General features: G+C 44.4%; 1 protein-coding gene across 1 annotated transcript in view; it reads right to left on the bottom strand.

Moving 5' to 3' along the window:
- Positions 1 to 18,204, bottom strand: part of Snx9 (sorting nexin 9) — a 79,618-nt gene that overhangs the window by 46,653 nt on the left and 14,761 nt on the right. The gene's annotated exons all lie outside the window — the stretch shown is intronic.

The following is an 18,204-nucleotide window of genomic DNA, read 5'->3' as shown; positions in this document are numbered from 1 at the left end:
TTATTAACTCTGTATCCCAGCCGTGTCCCGCTCCCTCATTTCCTCCCAATCCCACCCTCCCTCATCTCTACCGTGCCCCTTTCCAAGTCCACTGATGGGGGGGACCTCCTCCCCATTCATCTGATCCTGTTTTATCAGGTATCTTCAGGACTGGCTGCGAAGCCCTCCTCTGTGGCCTAACAGAACTGCTCCTCCCTTGGGGGGTGGGGAGTCAAAGAGCCAGCCATTGAGTTCCTGTTAGAAATAGTCCTTGTTCCCCTCACTATGAGAAACCAATTGGTTACTGAGCTACCACAGGCTACATCTGAGCAGAGGTTCTAGGTTATATCTATACATGGTCCTTGGTTGAATAAACATCACTTTATTAAAGGTGTGTGTTAAAGCCTGGAAGGAGGTAGAGCTTCTGAAAGGTGGGATCTGGTGAGAGTCAGGTCACTGAGGATGCATCCTTGAAAGAGATTCTGGGAGCCTGGTCTCAATCTCTTCTCTTTTGTTTGCAGCCCATGAGGTGAGTGGTTCCACCTCACCACACCTTAGGCCTTGCTACAGGCCTAAAAAGAACAGAACCAACCAGTCATGGCCCAGGAACTCTAAATTGTGAATCAAGATAAGACTTTTCTAGGTCAGTTACTTCAGATATTTGTTACAGAGGCAGCAGGTATGGTGGTCTGGATGAAAATAGCCCCCAAGGCTCCTATACTTGAATGTTTGGGTCCCAGTTGGTAGAATTATTTAGGAAGGGTTAGGAGGTGTGGCCTTGGGGCCTTGTTGGAGGGGTGGGCTCAGTCTCTCAATCTCATTCTGCCTCCTGGCTGTGGAGCAGAGATAGGCTTGCAGCTACTGCTCCAGGGCCGTGCCTGCTGCCACCCTACCCACTACAATGTCAAAGGACTCTCTGAAACTGTGTTGCAGAAAGTTTGGTCACACTGTGAACCTCGAGATTGAGCTGTTTACTAGAAAAACCTGTTTCTAGTAACAAATTGTGGTGTGGCTCAGCCCTAGCACACACCTTTAATCTAAGAGCTTTCTGCTTGAATATTGTAAACAGGATTAAATAAAGTCAACCATAGGTCAAGAGGCAGAGCAAGAAACCAGCTGACAGGGATGAACATAGAAAAAAACCATTGAGAATAAGGAGTCAGGAGGACTGATAAAGAGACCCATAGAAAGCAGAAGGGAAGGACAATGAGTTTGAGAAATTTTTGAGATAGCACAGAAAGGGAGAACTTCCTTCTTCCTTTTGGGACCTCGGCTAAGGAGGAAGGTCAGCTGTGATCATTCTCTGCCTGTCTGAGTTTGCAGGCTTTCACCCCAGCATCTAGCTCCTGAGTCTTCACTGGAAAAATTGAAAGATCGGAATTTTTGTTAAAAACAACAAAAATGCAAGCACCTCCCCCCCCCCCCATTACATGCTTTCTATACGTTGCTTTGGTCATGATGTCTCTTCACAGCAACAGAACAGTGACTAATAGAGTCACCAACAACACAATACAGGAATGATAAGAACTTCCATGAGTAGACACAGCAGGCAGTCAGCAAGGGAAGCAAATTGTAGGCTAGGGCGTGTAGTATGCTATCTTTTTACAAGTAGAATAATATTTATATTTGCCAGTATTTCTGTAACAAAGCATTAAATAACAAGAAAAGATTTTAAATTGATAACCTAGAAAGGCAGAAAAGGAAAATAAGTGGGTAAGAACAGAGATTTCTCAGTTTTAATTTTAATATTTAGATATGTCACTGATCTAAGAATTCTAAATGAAAATTCTAACAACAAAATAAAATATATTAGAATGAGATTAAGAAATTACTTAGGTAAGCAAGGATGTGGTGGTGCATGCCTTTAATCCCAGCACTTGGGAGGCAGAGGCAGGCAGATCTCTGTGAGTTCAGGGCCAGCCTGGTCTACAAAGTGAGTCTAGGACAGCCAGGACTACACACTGAGAAACCCTATCCTGATCAACCAACCAACCACCCAAACAAACAAAAACCAAAAAAAGAGAAATTACCTAGTTTAAAAAAACATTACATCTAAGAAATACTTGAAAGTAGCTGTTTACACCCATAACATTCATTTCGCCATGATTCAACAGGCACAGGCGCTGGGCCCGCTGTTACTGGAGCTCACAGGGTCTTTGCTGGTGCCTTTTCTCTATAGGCAGCCTGTATGGCACCTTCTGATCCTGTGGATGCAAGCCAAGAGAGAAGAGTTTCCAGAGCAGTTCCAGCTCAATTTCTCTTAAATCCTTTGACCAAAGTATGTGGTGTCTTCAGCAACAGTACTCCCAGGTTCTCATAGACAACCAAGAGCAATACCCTGTACCATTTGGGTAGGGGAGCATTACCCCATACAGGGCAAACTCTTCCTGACTGATTTTAAGGCCCACTCCACAGGAGGAAACTCACGTCTGATAACATAAATCTAGCCTAAAACTCGTGGCTGAGGAGCTTACTGGCCCCAGGGGTGAACCTACTACCATTATTTTGTAAATGGACATAGCATCAAGTCACCTTCTAAATACTTGTCTTCATATCCACAGATGAGTGCAACCATCAGGCCTTATTACACTCCTCTCCCTAATGCCATAGAGAACATCATGAAGAGGAGCAGAAAGACTGAAAGAGACAGAGACTGGGGAACACGAAAGCAGAGCAGTGTCTTCTGGACATGAAAGGGGCCACTGCATCCATGAGCTCACAGCAGCTGTGGTTCCCTGTAGATTAAGCCAGTCAACAGCACAACACGGTTGGGGATGGGGAGGGGAGGCTCAGAAGTTAAGGATCTGTTTATAGTTGATAGCGCCTAGGGGAGGGAGAGTCAGTTTGCTTATGGGGTGTGGTCCCTGGTAGGTTGCCCGTGCTCCAACACATGGCCCCACACCCATGAATATGTGGGCTGGACTAACTGCATTTGGTGAATTATAAAAAAGGAGGAGGAAGAAGAGGAAGAGGAGGAAGGAAGAGGAAGAAGTTGTGGTAAGAGGAGAAAGAGGAGATAAATTGGGACAGAAACATGGTGGAAGCAAGAGAACTTGAAATGGGGAGTAGGGTGAACATAATCACATGTGTATGTATACATGCATATATATGTATATAGAATATTTTCAAAGACTAAATATACATTTTAAAAATAACCAGTAAAATGAAGAATAGAAATTTACAGCACTGTGGATCTAAGACATTCAAAAGCACACTGAAGACATGGCAGTTTGGGAGAGAATGCTCCCTGCTTGTAACAGCACAGACCTTCCTCTTACTTAAACACAAAAGCTGGTTGAAAGGGCAACAGATTATCACGTGGTTAAACTGTTCCTGCAGCTCTCATTTTTTAGTACATTAAACTTCCTTCCTTCCTTCCTTCCTTCCTTCCTTCCTTCCTTCCTTCCTTCCTTCCTTCCTTCCTTCCTTCCTTTTTGTGGATTTATGACACAGGGTTTCCTATGTGGTCACACAACAAAGGTAATACAATGAAGTTATACAGAAGTTTAGAACCAATCACTCTTTCTGGCCAAAGGGCACAGATGCCAACGGGTGGGGCTTTGTTTTTGAGACAGGGTAGCCCAGGCTGGCCTCACTCTCTGTGTGGTCGAGGATGACCATAAATTTCTAATCCTTCTGCCTCCATCTCCAGCGTGCTAGCATAGCAGGCGTGTGCTGATCAACCCAGGGCTTCATCCTCACCAGGAGAGCCCTCTACCAGCTGGGCTGCATCCCCGCCTCCACCGTGAAAGACTGCCGACAGTAGCGTGCACGTGCGCATGTGCTTCGCCACACCTACCTACTACCACACAGGCACACAAAGCCTAGCAATGCCACCACCACCCTCCTCTCAGGCACACAGGCACACAAAGCCTAGCAATGCCACCACCACCTCCTCTCAGGCACATCAGGCTGGCTCCTTCTCTCTCTGCTGCCAAGGCTCACCTGGAATTCTGATTCAGATGGTTTCTGTTTCTAATCTAACCTAAACCTACAGATATGGTGCTCGGGACTGAGGTAGGACTCTGTGCACACTAGGCTGAGCTGCCACAGGAGCTCATTAGTTTTCTACTTAATCTTAGGCCATCATTCCAGCACACTTAGGATTGTTTATCACTATCTTTCTCAACCCTCAGGGTTGCCAGCAACACAACTTCACTTCTAGTTGCTAACTGTAAAAATGTGTTCATTGCAGGGAAAAAAAAAAAAAAAGAAAAATTGAAACACAAATACCAAATCCCCAGCCCCAGAGCTAAGCACAGAACAACTCAGTGATTTGGAGCTGCCTTTAAGCCAGGCAGCAAGTTCAAATCCCTACTTGATCAACTCTATCAACACAGCCCATTTCTTCAATCTCTTCTCGAAAATTCCTCAGGAATAAGGTAAGGATAACATGTGCCTTGTGACATGAATGAAAAATGAAGTAATACAATTAAAGCACAGAAAAAAAGTGACTGGCTTAGCAAGCCAGTAAATGCTAGCTATTATGACCTTCGATTTGTAAAAACCACAGCACATATAATTACTGTGTCTTTTCAGACTGCTATGAGGTTCTGGGATTGGTGTTTAGAATTCCAGGCAAAGCAAATTTTACAGCTACTGATGCCCATCAAAGGTGTTTCTGGAATCTGCTTCTTTGCTGAATCTCAAGGAAACCAGACCTCTACCCAACTGGGTGGGGCTGGCCAGACTCACCCAAGCAAGCTATTCAGCCTGCAGAGCTGTGGCCAGGGAGCGTTAGAATAGGATAGGGAGAGGACTCATTGACGCCTCTGATGCCTGTGAGGACAAACTCCTTACTGAAGCTGAGAGAAGGAACTATCTCAGATCCAAACTGTGTAGTAGGGCAGTGACGGATTCTGGGAGTGCAGGCCTACTTCTGTCAAAGGAGAAATTACAGCCCTGTATGAAGTGATGCAGGCTCATTTGTATCTTGTTGTTCTGACAAGAACCAAACACAAGTGTGAGTGTGTATGTGTGCATGCTCTTGTGTGGTAGGTATGTACATGTGTATAAACAACAAAGTGAGGCAATCTCATCCTATTTGGAAGGTGTGATGGATCTATCAGGAAAAAAAAAGACAAACCAGGACACAATCACTAACAGATTTGTGAGGCATGGATACAAAAGGGGAGGAATGAATGCAATTTTAAAGATAAAGGCACACATGAAAACAATCTCAGCAACAGAAAATGTAGGTTCCCAAGGACCTTTCCGTGGAAGGGACCACAAACTGTAGGAGAGCAGTGAAGGATACACTGGGAGTCTCCGTACACACATGTGGGAACTTACTTACTTAAAAATGTATCAGAAATGGGAACAGGGTTGGAGAGCTAGAGCTGATGGCAAAGGGACCTGCTGCCCAGCTCAATCCTTAGACATACTTGGGGTAAGAAGACAACAAACTGTTGCAGGCTGTCTTCTGGCTTCCATACATAATCACACACACACACACACACACACACACACACACACACACTCACTCACACACACAAAGTAAAACATTTTCAAAATGTATGAGACTCATGAAACCTTCAAAAGGCCAATTTAAAAACACTTACCAAAAAAACTTATTAATTTCTTTGTAAAAAAAGGAGCAAGTGTACATGCATATACTTAGAGAAATACATCAGCAACAAACATGAAACACATAAAATAAAGCAAAATCAACAAACCACAGCACACTCCTGCAAACGGGGCACATGTCGTCTCCATGTGTCTGTCAACACATTCCAGTTCCAACTCCCAAGGGCACTTTTGTTTGTGGAGAAATTACAAGTGAATTTGTCCCTCATGTACACACAGAAACAAACCATGATTTGAAAAACAAAGATAAACTTCATTTTCTAGCACTTAAAGGCATCAAACAATAATCAATGACCAGGGACCATCTGTAAAATATTTCAAACATGTTCATACAACTCTTTGATACAGGCTCAGTATGGCTTTCAAATTTTCCCATTAGGTTCAGAAACTTCTTCCTATTAAGCCAGGCCATAGAAGAACTTCCTCTATTAGTCTCTCCTCTCCTGCTAATGATCACTGGAAGGTACCATTTTGCCGTTTCCTATACAATTTCTTCTGAGTAATGCAACAATTCCACTTGAATTAAAAGAGCCCAATCTCAAAAGAACTTTTAAAGCACGCCACTCAAAAAGGAAACTATCAAAATATTCCACATATCTTGTGCTTTAACGTCCTCACGGAGACTGGAACTTCCCCAAATTCTGTGGGGAGAGAAGCTGAGGTGACCCAGGCTGTTGTGCAGTCTGCAGATGTCAACAGTATTTGGGGAGCTGCTGGGCACACCCCTGAACACATGGCAGGAAAGACAGCAAGCAGCAGGGAAAGGCAGCGTGTGCTCCAGAACTTCAATACCACTGTTCTAACAAGGGGGTCAGCAGGGCCTGGCAGAGGAAACATCATATAGAATCCAGTGAAAAGAGAAACACCCAAACAAGGCTACTGCTGAGGAAGAAGGGAAAACAGTGTGGGTGAACCCAGAGCAATGGCCTAGGGGAACTCTGCACTCTGGTCCAGTGGCCGCGAAAGGAGCCTGAGCAGAAAGCCCCAAACTGAAGCACCATTCCACCACCGAGTGAGAGAGATGGAGATTAGGACCACAGGAGGCTGGGAAGCTGCAGAAACCTGTCCCTGTGAGTTTGCTGACATTAAGCTATGCACCTAGGGAAAAAAAAACAAAAACAAAACAACAACAACAACAAAACAACATTCTTCGAGTACAGGGATCTTCAGAAACATCCAACCTTTGTGATTCAGGTGTCAGGTACAGCTAGGGACTCCACAGTTCCAACTAGTCAGAGACATAGGACAGAACCCAAAGCTCTCAGCTAATACCCCAGGGAGGGCTAAAAAGACAAAGCTATTTAGATACCCCTCCCAGTAAAAGATAAATAAACTTTGGTAAGACCAAGAAATAAAAAATGTGACCACTGCCAGAACAAAAAAACAATTCAATAGACCAAGAAATGACAGAGTTAATGACATTGATCTAAAGGAACATAAGTACAATAGTAAGAGAAATTAATAGGTTATGAAAAAGAATCAGATGGAATGAGCAGAGAGTAAAGTCCAATCCACAACCTGGGAGAAGGCACTGGAGCACTAAAGGGATGGCTAGACATCACGGGAATGAGACAAAGGGTGCTTGGAACCAGTCAGACTAATGAGCACAAAGGGCAGAGGCAAAAATGATAAGCTGAACTTTGGTGACCTGGAGACAAAATCTGCAATCTAACCGGAAACCTAGAAGGATGGCTTGGGGTCCAGAGAAAGAAAGAAATATATATGAAGAAGCAATACAATAGTTTCCAATTGTGATAAATTTACAGATTCTAGAAGCTGAATACATCCCACATAGAGAACATACATACAAACACATACACACACACATAATCACACACATACAAACACACACCAAAGCAAGTCATCATAATCAAATTATGGAATATCAGTGATGAAACTTAAATGAATTCAGGAAAAAAAAAACAACTAGTGCAGTGACATACAGAGGGCTGAAAGATGAAATGACTGCAGCCTTATTAAAAAAAAACAAAAAACAGAGGTACATGATCATCTTTAAAGTGTTAAACAACAACAGCCATCAACTGAGAATTCTATACCACAAAACACCACAAAATGTTGGGTGGGCCATTAAGACACGGCTCAGTGGGTAAGATCACTTGCTGCTCTTGCAGAAGACCCAGGTTTAGTTGCCAGTGTCCTTATGGTGCCTCACAGCCATTCATGGCTCCAGCTCCAGGACAACTGACTCCATCTTCCAGCCTTCCAGTGCACCAGGTACACATGCTGTGACGGACATGCAACGAAAGCAAAAACTAATATACAAAAAATAAAGCTAAAAATAAATGTTTAGAAAACGTTGGAGGGCTAGAAAGATAGCTCAGTGGTTCAGAGTATCAGCTGCTCTTGGAGAGGAGCAGATTTCCCAGTACATGCAGCGAGTGGCTCATGACGGCCTATCACTCCAGCTCTAGGGGCTCTAGCACCCTCTTGGGACTTCCATAGGCACTTTTACTCATGTGCACATAAACACATAGTTTAAAATAAAATATACCTTTAAAAACAAAGTTGCCTAAAGACAATCACATTTTACTTTTTAAAAGTCTTAAATGTTGCTCTCTCTCTCACTCCTCTTACTCTTGCTTTTTTTCTCTCTCTCTCTCACTCTCTCTTACTCTCTCACCCTTCGCCCCCCTCTCTCTCTCTGTCTGGGCACCCCCCTTCCCTTTCTTTCTCTCTCCCCATCATGTCCACTCCCTCCATACCCACTTAATAAACCTCTTGCATAGAAAAAAAAAGTCTTAAATGTTAAAGGTGCATCACCGATCAAAAGTATATCATTTATGAAAGTGCATGTGCTTAGGGTTTCGGGGAGAGCTCAGGGTTTTGAGCACCTGCATGGAAGGAAGACATGGGCTTAGAGCTCTGTCACTCACTAAGAACTGGGTGTAATCCCTGTTTCCAGCCTGTAATCCCAGCACTGGGGAGGTAGAGAACTCTAAGAGTTCACTAGGCAACCAGCCCCCCTGAAATGGGGACCCCAGGTTCAGAAAGATCCAGCCTCAAAATTAAGGTGCACTATAATAGGGACACACACCTTATGTCCAGTTTGGACCTCCTAATGCATGGGAAAGCATCACATACATGAATAAACCATGCACCTCCTAAAGAAAAAATAATGTATATGCTTGAGTATAAATGTGTTTTAGAAACAGCTGGAAGGAAGCACACAAAATAATTAATACCTTAATGATGACCAAGTAAAGAAAAAGGGTTTTGCCCTTACTCGGGTAATTAACTCACTGCTTTTTAAAAAAATATGTGAGTTGTAAATTTAAAAAAATAAAATGTTTATTCACTCAAAAGGGACGATGATAGCTAGGCCCAATACTGAGGGTTGTAACCCAGCACTCAGGAGGCCAAGAAGTAGGGAAGAAGGAATATGAGACCCAGGCCAGCCTGAGCTACACAGCAAGGTATCTCAAAATCTCAAATCAACAATACTGACAAAAAGAGAAAAACAACAAAACAAATAAAAAACTCTGGGTGCTATTTTTTGTTTTTTTTAAGAGAAGATACAACTGGGTGTGGTGCACACGCCTTTAATACTAGCAGAGGCAGAAGCAGATAAGTCTCTACGAGGTTGAGGTCAGCATGGTCTACATTTCCAAGCCAGCCAGGACTATAGTGAGACCCTGTCTTAAGAGAGACAGAGACAGAGATCAAACAAACTAAAGCTGGAAGCTAGCTCATAAACAAAGCTTAGTATTTAATCAATGAAAATGCATTGAGTAAATAATATTAAAATATCTAGAAACAACTGTTTCCTAGTGACAACACAGGATATCTTTTCTAAATCTTAAAGGTAAATTATTTAATCTTACAATAGTGTATATGGATTTGTGATTAGAGCAAAACGAGGCTGAGAAATAAAATCTAATAAAAAGTATAGGTACTTCTGTACTACTGTATTCTCCAGTATTGTACAATACTGGAGGGCACTTTCAACCCTTGCTCACCAAGAGCCACAAGATGCCAAAGTCCAGCTTGGTACTGGGCCACCATTCAGTGTCCAGGAAAGAAACCACAGGCCAGGAACCAGGGCAGCATGTGGCAGAGTCAAAAGAGACTGTCAGTTCAGAGTCAGAACCTAATACATGGTGGGTATCTCACGTGTAGCAGTCCGACATTTCATCATTGCAAACTATATTTCCATCCAAATTAGTTTAAAATGGCTGCGGCTGGGAGTGTCTGCAAAATTCAGACAGTCTTCTTCTAAAAGCTAAAGCCAAGCAACATGGCTGATTTGTGAGAATGTAGACCAGGGCAGCCCTGGTCTACTTTACATTCTTACAAACTTACAAGACCGTAACAGCTTCTCAAACACAGAGACAGCACAGCTTCACTTTATGTTCATATCCAAAAAAACTAAATAAAAGCTGTAGTCAAAGGTCTGGTTCTTTAAAAACTAAGTCATGTTATATAAGTATGTTTTTGTTTTAATCCCAAATGTGGGATTTTAGTTGGTCTATAGTTTGTCCGCCTTGTTTGGGGCGTGGCTTTTACCAGCTGGAAATGGCCTTCTATGAGTGGTCTAGGGCTCTGAGGGTATAAACTGAGAGCCAAGAAACAGAAAGTGTGGTATGGCATGCAGTGCTGGCATGTGGCATGGAGCAGTCTGGAGAGAACCAAGAGATGGATAGTGTGGCGGTTTGGAGCAGACAGACAGAAACACTTCAGAACACAGCAGTATGGAGGAGCCTGCTAGCTGTCTGTGGTTGATGGAGATTGGTAGCAAGCCCTAAAAGAACCCCTTGACTCTAACCATCCGGGAGAAGTAAAGGGGTCTGGGCCCCCTCTCCCCACTAACCTTCTCTCTCCTACAAAAGGCAGGACCAGGAGTCAACAGGTATGTGTTGGCCAATATCCAACACAACATTACTCAGAGTAGTCAACAGATGGCATGCTGCAGCCAGTGTGAGCCTTGAAACATTACACTAACTGAAAGCGGCCAGATATAAAAGGACAAATACTCTATGACTCCATTTGAAACACCTAGAAAGGTAAATTCAAAGCAACAGGAAGCGGAATACAGTTACCAGAGGTTTGAGGGAGAATGAGCTAAGAGCTATTATTTAGTATTAATATGCAGTTTATACTTGAGATAATAAAAACATTCTGGATGTCAGCTCAACAAAGCAGTACTGAATGTGCCTAAACTGCAGCTTAAAAAGTATTAAAATGACAGGTTTTATGTTACTACACATTTCCCACTATTTTTCAAAGATCACACAAATGAATAAACTTTTACAACTGTGAAAATGAATGGCTTCTGCATTTCCCTCATGCTCTAGAATTAGCAGTGTGCCACTGTACTGGCTAGCTTGTACAGGCTAGTCATAGGACCCGCTCACAAAAGGGGCTGCCACAAGCCTCAAGGAGAGGTAAAGCACTTTAAATAGTCATACACAAGAATGCAGAGGCCAGGCCCCAACACTGAGAAGACATGGTCACCTCTGATTTGGGGCACTCTGGAAGCAAAGGAAGAAAGGAGAGGCCTGAGCAAACAAACCCTCCCGGGCTTACCTCTAAGTGACTTAACCCTGCACCTACCATGGGGACACAAATCTCATCTCTTTCCACTCATTTAAGAGCCTCGTTCACTGTGTCTTTAAAAAGAAAAGTAGTCATAACACGCTCAGTCATCTATTCCCCTGAACAACACTTTCTCTTACTCTCCATAAGTCAAATTTCAAGAGAGAGAATTGTGTGTCCACCCTCTCCTCAGTCACACTGTGCCCACAGGACTGGCCAAGGACACCTGCAACCAAGGACCCTGAACGCTGCCTCCCTCATCTCCTGCTGGCAGCAGACAGGATCCCACTCCTCCTTCCCAGAGCACTTCCCTTCTGGACACACATCCTCCTCCAGCTCTCAGCTTCCTCTCACCTTCCCCTCCTCAGTATGAACGGAGGCTTCCTGAAGAAGTTGGATTTCGAGAAGGGCCTTCAGACTAACCTTTCACTGACCTGAATCCTGAGTGTGCAGAGGAGGAATGCAGGTCACAGCCAAAATTATCCTGGGCAACTACCTTAACTTCTGCACCAGACCTAAGGTTCTCAAGACTGTAGGCAAACTGCTCCACAAACATCACCTTGGAGGCTGAATAGACCTAGCATCTGGAACCTACGACAGGGACCCTCCAGCTTTGCTGCAGCTGCCTCAGGCACTCCCAAAAACATATTTGGAAAACTGATTTATGGCATCCCTTTGTTCTGTGACCAAAAAAGTTCACGTAGCCTTTTCCATGTGAAGGTAAAAATAATTCAGGATAACCTGAATCCATGTTCCCATGTCAGAGCCACTTATATTTGACTCAAAATAAACTATTTTCTTGCTTCCTTTAGTGGAGAGTTCTTATTTTACACCAACAAACGTGAGGCTTGCTTTTGGAACAGCCCACACTGTAAGTACCATGTCCTCCAGACTTCTCATCCCTCCACACACCCTCCCTGAGGATTTCACTGGTCATCCTTACACTGAAGAATCCCAGCTAATTTTTCAACTGGTCTTTTCCCTCTGCTTTATTAGTCTAATAAATTGCCTATCATATTTCCATATGCATGACTCAAAGACTTCTACCTAAGAGACCCTAAGCTGGTGTAGGATGCTGAGGGAGTTTTAGGGTGAAGTGTAGAGAGGAAGAAGTTCCAGAGAATGTGCATTGTCTGACATGGGCAGAGCCATATAAAGAACCAATGCCTGAGATCCACAGGAGTGGCAAGCCTTCCTCCCAGCTCAGAGAGACAGCAAAGACCACCGCCCTCGCCGTCTGAGCACAAATGTAGACGGGGTGGGGGCTGTGAAAAACCTAGCAAGTACACCCTCCCTCATCTCCAGCCTACACAAGCTGGGCACGGTGGCATATGCCTTTAAGGAAAGCAGAGACAGGCAGATTGTTGAGAGTTCAAGGCCAGCGTGGTCTACAAAGGAAGTCCAGGCCAGCGAGGGCTACACAGAGAAAGTCTGTCTCAAAAAACCAAAGGCCTAGCCAACACTTCCTTCTGTGCTGCGGTTCTTCGTTGCTGAGTCTGTGCCTCCCTCAGAGCATGCACAGGCCACCTGAACCCAGCTTCTCCATGTCTGTGGTTCCTTTGATGCCTGTGTCTTTCCACTTTCCCTCACTGCCTCACTCAGGTCTCCAGGACCAGCAGCAATCTGGGCCTCGGCACTAGGAGCCACCCTTCTGAAAGCTACTTATGACTTCACCTCCCTTTCCCTCTGTTAGCAGGGTAAATTCTCTAGAGAAGCTGCACTTAAATTATCAAGGACCTAACTGCTAGCTAATCTTTTCTTACATTTACTGAGCCCAACCCATTGAGCACCTTCAGATTGTTCCAGCACATGCAATGACTCTCCTTATGTTCTCCTTGGTTCCTTGCCTCGAATAACACAAAGCATGTACACTGCTGTGATATGCCGTTTGCAGAAAAGTAGTATACCTATTTAAACAACTCATAGAAACTCGCTCCAAGGAGGACATGGTTGGTTAAATCCTCCTGGCCTGAAGGACAAACAAAACAGGAGACTCACACTCTTGACAAAATCCCACTCCGTAAATGGCCTTCACCCACTGTCTCACTGTAGCAGACATCCCAATGCAGAAGCAGTTTGAACTGCCCTTCCCTGCCCTAAATGGAGCCTTGAGGGCAACAGCTCCTCTGTCTTCTCAGCCCTTCAACACAACTAACTTCCTTCCCACCAAGTCACGGCTTTGGAAGACAGGCTCTTAAGTGGTAAGCGGCCTGGACTTCATCCAGGAAGACCTCCTCAGTCAGTATCCCAGCAGAAAACCACTGTCCCGAGTGCTCCCACTATAAACGGGGCCTCGATTACCTGACAACACACCTTAAAGAAAAACCTCAAAGGCATTTATTTGTTTGTTTATTTTGCGCTCTTCACATCTAAGAAAGTCTGGCAAATCTCCTTTCTAAATCTATCTAAAATCTGCACGCTTTGCTCCATCCCATGTCTGAGCTCCAGAGTACAGGGCATCATCACTCTCCAACTGCCTCAAAAGGTCGCACCAGTTGTCACACACCTGCTGTTTCCTGCAGACTCCATTCTGCAGTCCTGCAGCCGGAGCATCTTTCTGCTGTACAAACTGAGTGTGTCTCTCTTGAGCAGTTCCTCCAGTGCTTCCTCCAATACAAGCAGCATCCTAGGACACAGGAGCTGTCATACCCACTTGTTCACTAAATAAGCTAGGCCTGAACATTTCTAAACAACCTCGTAAACAGGTTGAACGCATTCTGTGCAGGCTGGCCTACACAGTTCATGCCTATTACCTTAGCATAACTAGCAACACCCCCTTTGTTCTCAAGTTTCCCGACTTGCAGAGGTGAGGGACATATGACCACCCTGCCCTGCAGATCTCTTTGGCCAGACACTTACCATTCATTCTTACCCCAAATATAAATTCCAGACTCACTGGCCTGTCTTTAGTTCCATAAACACGCCATACCTCCCGCCTCTGGATCATGTGACACAGCTGTTTTACACTTGACTAACCCCTTTGAGCTTCCACCCTCAAGCAAGAACTCATACACAGGGAGCATTCTATGACCTACACAGCTCGTCATCCACCTGCCCTTCCTAGGCACTGCTTCAAACACTCTGCCCTACCACTATCAGTGCTCACTTACGTATCTGTGTCTCACTGGGTCCTTATTCCACCTTGTTCAGTATGCTACTGGGCACAGTAGAAAAAAACATGCGTGGTAAGAGGGTAAATGATTAATCCCTCTGCCACAAAGCACATGTTACTACCAGAGGTCCAGATGGTTCAAACTAATGAATTGATTTCTACTTCCAAATAAATCTAATCTAGTTCAGCTTTCAAAGTACAGAAAACAGTTTAGAAACACCTACTTCCTCTCAATAAAAGAGCCAAAAGCTTACATTTCTACACTAGGTTTTGTTTTTCAGAAGGTCAATGCTTACTTACCCCATGTATTTGTGTATGTGTGTGTATATCCACATGCACACAGGTATGTGTTTGAGTGTGTGTGTGTGTGTGTGTTTGTGTGTACATGCTGGTGCCTGTGGAGGTGTAAGTCAACACTGAGTGTCTTCTGGGATTGCTTCCCATCTTATCTTTTGAGACAGGCTCTCTTTTTGACCCTGGTTCCCACCATTTGGCTAGACTGGCTGGGCTGTTAGGTCCAGGAATCTGCTGGTTTGTGTCCTCACCAGTGATACGGCTCCATACAGATGGGCGCAATCACACTTGTCTTTTTTTACATGGGGTCCTAGGGCTCTGAACTCAGGTCCCCATGCTTTGCACTTTCCTGGGCCTTCTATGCAACTGTCCCCCAAACATATGTCTTAATTATACTTTCTAAACCTCTACCACAGTCTGAGTGAAGGCTTGGTTTTTCTGTTTATTAAGGCCACTGTAGCCAATCCTGAACTCTGCATTCTGACAGGAAGATGCTACAAGCCTGCTGAAGCTGATGACCAGTGTCACCAGATGAAATCAAGGGAGTTCATTTTATTAATAAAAGTTGCTGAGGCCAGGTTCTGTTCTTGTAGGGACAGTGACAGAAAAGCATAGAAGGACCCTTCCTTGCCAAAAGAAGCATTTGTTTCAAACCATCAGGTAATTCTAAGCTGTGGGAAGCTTATTTAAAGACAAGTGGTGTGACAGAGGCCTCCTCCCCCACCTCCCAGGAGGCTAATAAGATAAGGTAGCTAAGGAGGCATCACTGATGTTGAAATCTACAGAGAACAAAGGACAGCTGTGAGGCTGGACAGGCTGGACGTGGCAGAGGAGCACGGTGCGTACACTCAAGAGCAGCAAAGGGCCAAGTGTGCAGACAGACAGCGGCCACACACAGGTGTGCTGACAGGCTGAGACTGCCATCTTACTTACAGCAGGCCTCCCCGCTTTCTATGCACATAATCTAGCATTCAAAGAAAAGGCAGTGCCACAACATCACCTAGGAATAAAACTGAAGGACCGCTGTAGAGCTTCAGCACTCCTAAAAGCAGACCTGTTGAGTAAGAACCAGGTAGGTACCCAGCCCTCCCGCCTGGCCGGGTGGCAAAAGAAACTACTCTCCTCAGTCTGTTCCTCGGCTTAGTCATTAAAGCTCAAGAATTAAAATGGATGAGACTAATTTTTCACAGTTAGAAAACACTTTAGAAATATCTATAATCTGAGATATTCAAGTTTTCCGAAATTTATAATGCAGGACAGCCTGGTATTTTTATAATCCTTTTGTTAGTGATGCCCTTTCAGTTAAAGGTTGCATGCCAACGTCATGACTCTGGTGACTGTCATACCCACAAATAAGGTAAGACACGGAAAGCTTATTTCTAGGCCTTGGCTTTTTCGGTTGTCTTCCCTGCCCCCTTCCTTCTGCCTAGACCTCATGGGTACTAGGATTCCAGATGCGTGTGGGGCTCAGCTTGCTAGGACCAGACCCAGGGTCACATTTGTGCTATACAAATGCCCTATTGCTGCACTGCCATGCAGCTCAGGCTTCCTCAGTTATTGGGGTTTTCCCATTTATGGAGAGTGGGGTGAGAAGTGCCTGTGCTTCTGCACATGTGTGTAGGTCAGAGGACAACCCATGGAGTCTGTTCTTTCCTTCCACCACACAGGACCAGGGAAGCCAAGCTGGGCTTGTTGGCGAGTGCCTTTACCTGCTGGTCATCTCTCTAGCCCACGGCCTCTGCTCTCCAACAAGAAAAGCATGGGTTAGGGTAGATGGCCTGCAAGTCCCTTTGAGTCTGCTGAAGGGACTGTGTTAACTATTTTCTATCACAGCATCCAAGAACAGTTATACTAAATGAGTCATACAGGCTCTCAGCGGCACTTGTGCATGCGGCCCCCTACACGGCTACACACAGAAGTTCCTATGTTAAGGCTGTGGATCTCTGTTCGCAGCAAGGACTGGAGCCAGACCCGTCTTCTTAATAGATTTTCTCCTAACAGCACTTCCTCTTCAGGGAAATTTCTCTCCTAGAGTCTCTTCTAAATTCATATAACCAATCTAAGCCTCACCACAGAACTACTGCTGGTTTTTATTGCATGACCTAGTAAGAAAGGGATCTTGTAAGTAAGACTGCCCAAGAGGATGAAGATAGAGCTGGTGAGATGGTTCAGTGTAGTATTGTCATGTGCTCTCAAGTCTGAAGACCTGAGTTCAATTCCTGGGACTCACACAGTGAAAAAAAGAGAACTAACTCCAAAGGTTGTCCTCTGACTTCCACACACGCACTGTGGCATGAGTGCACACTCCCATAAATAATAAACTAAATAAATGTAATTAAAATTTTTTAAAGAGAGAATTAAACTAGAAGAATAAAACATAATTTGAAATGCTAATTTCATTTTTTTTAAATATAAAAATGAGAAGACAATCACATCTGGTCCTTCAAGCAAACAAACGATAGAGAGGAAAATGTTACAAGTGAATGCTCCTTAACAGCCAGCCAACCAGACCAGCGGAGCAGGGTGTGTCTAACTGAACACACCTCACAACTCGACATGCGGCCGGCCAGATTTCCGCCTGACCCTTTGTTTACCTGCCCTCACTGAAGCTTAGAAGCACCTTATGGTGGAGCTGTTACTCCGTTTCACAGAAGCAGAGTTCATCCAACTGCATTGAGAAACTCTCCACGAAATCGTAAGAAGTGAAATGTAAACAGTTCCACCACACACCTCTGATGTCAGTACCGTGCAAAGCGTACAACCTCGCTCCCACAAAGATCATTCCGAACAAAATCTTCCCTCCATCTTCCCAATCTTTGTGCACTAAGGCTAAAGGCTCTCTCAATAAAGCATCCATCATGGCAGAGTTCAAAGGCTACTGTATCACCACCTGAGATCACGTTCATATTCACTTCTCTGGGACTGAGGAACCTTCTTGGTTCAATCCGACCTGAAAACCTAGCTCCATCTACAATGCCAAATCCCCTTCACAGTGCTGTCTTCTCTCCCTCAGTGTGCCCCCACATGAATGCCATTGAGGGATCACAATATCCTCGTTCCTTTCTTTACTGCCCCTCTACCCCATTTTGTTAGTTTCCATCCCTTGTTCTAGGAAATAACAGAGGCAACCTCATATCTATCTTGAGGGAGAGATCCAGGACATAATTAGCCCAGGGAGCAATTAGTACAAGGAGGGGGGATGATTTTTGTATTCTTTACGGTGTGGTGATTCTCAACATTACACACTTAGCTTCTCTCTGAAGGAAATCATTGGCTCTGGCGTAATTACAAATGGGGATTCTCGGCCCAGGGTGATTAATCTGCTAGGAAGCAGTGAAGCTGGAATTGCAATTCTAGACTATCTCATGTGATGAAAAATGTTTCCCAGCTCTCCTCAAAAAGTCACCTCCTGAGGATGTTCATCAACTGCTCCATGAGCCCCTGCAAACACTGTTTATAAAATAGCATACAACAATTACAACATCATGCTACTTTAAGGAACTATGCCACTAATATTGTCGACAATTTTCTAAAGTGTGTTTCCCTGAAAATATGTATTTTAATTATTAAGTTCTGGTGTGGCCTCAGGGTGCTGGCAGACTCAAGGCTGGTGCTCAAGTTACAACCATAGCAACAAACAACACTGAATTCAGCGCCTGCCCTGACCAGGTCTTTCCAAA

This window comes from Psammomys obesus, unplaced genomic scaffold (assembly GCF_907164565.1).
Source record: "Psammomys obesus unplaced genomic scaffold, mPsaObe1.curated_primary_1811, whole genome shotgun sequence".
Classification (NCBI taxonomy): Eukaryota; Metazoa; Chordata; class Mammalia; order Rodentia; family Muridae; genus Psammomys; species Psammomys obesus.
The sequence above is the reverse complement of the archived record's forward strand: the minus strand, read 5'-3'. Positions and strand labels throughout refer to the sequence as shown.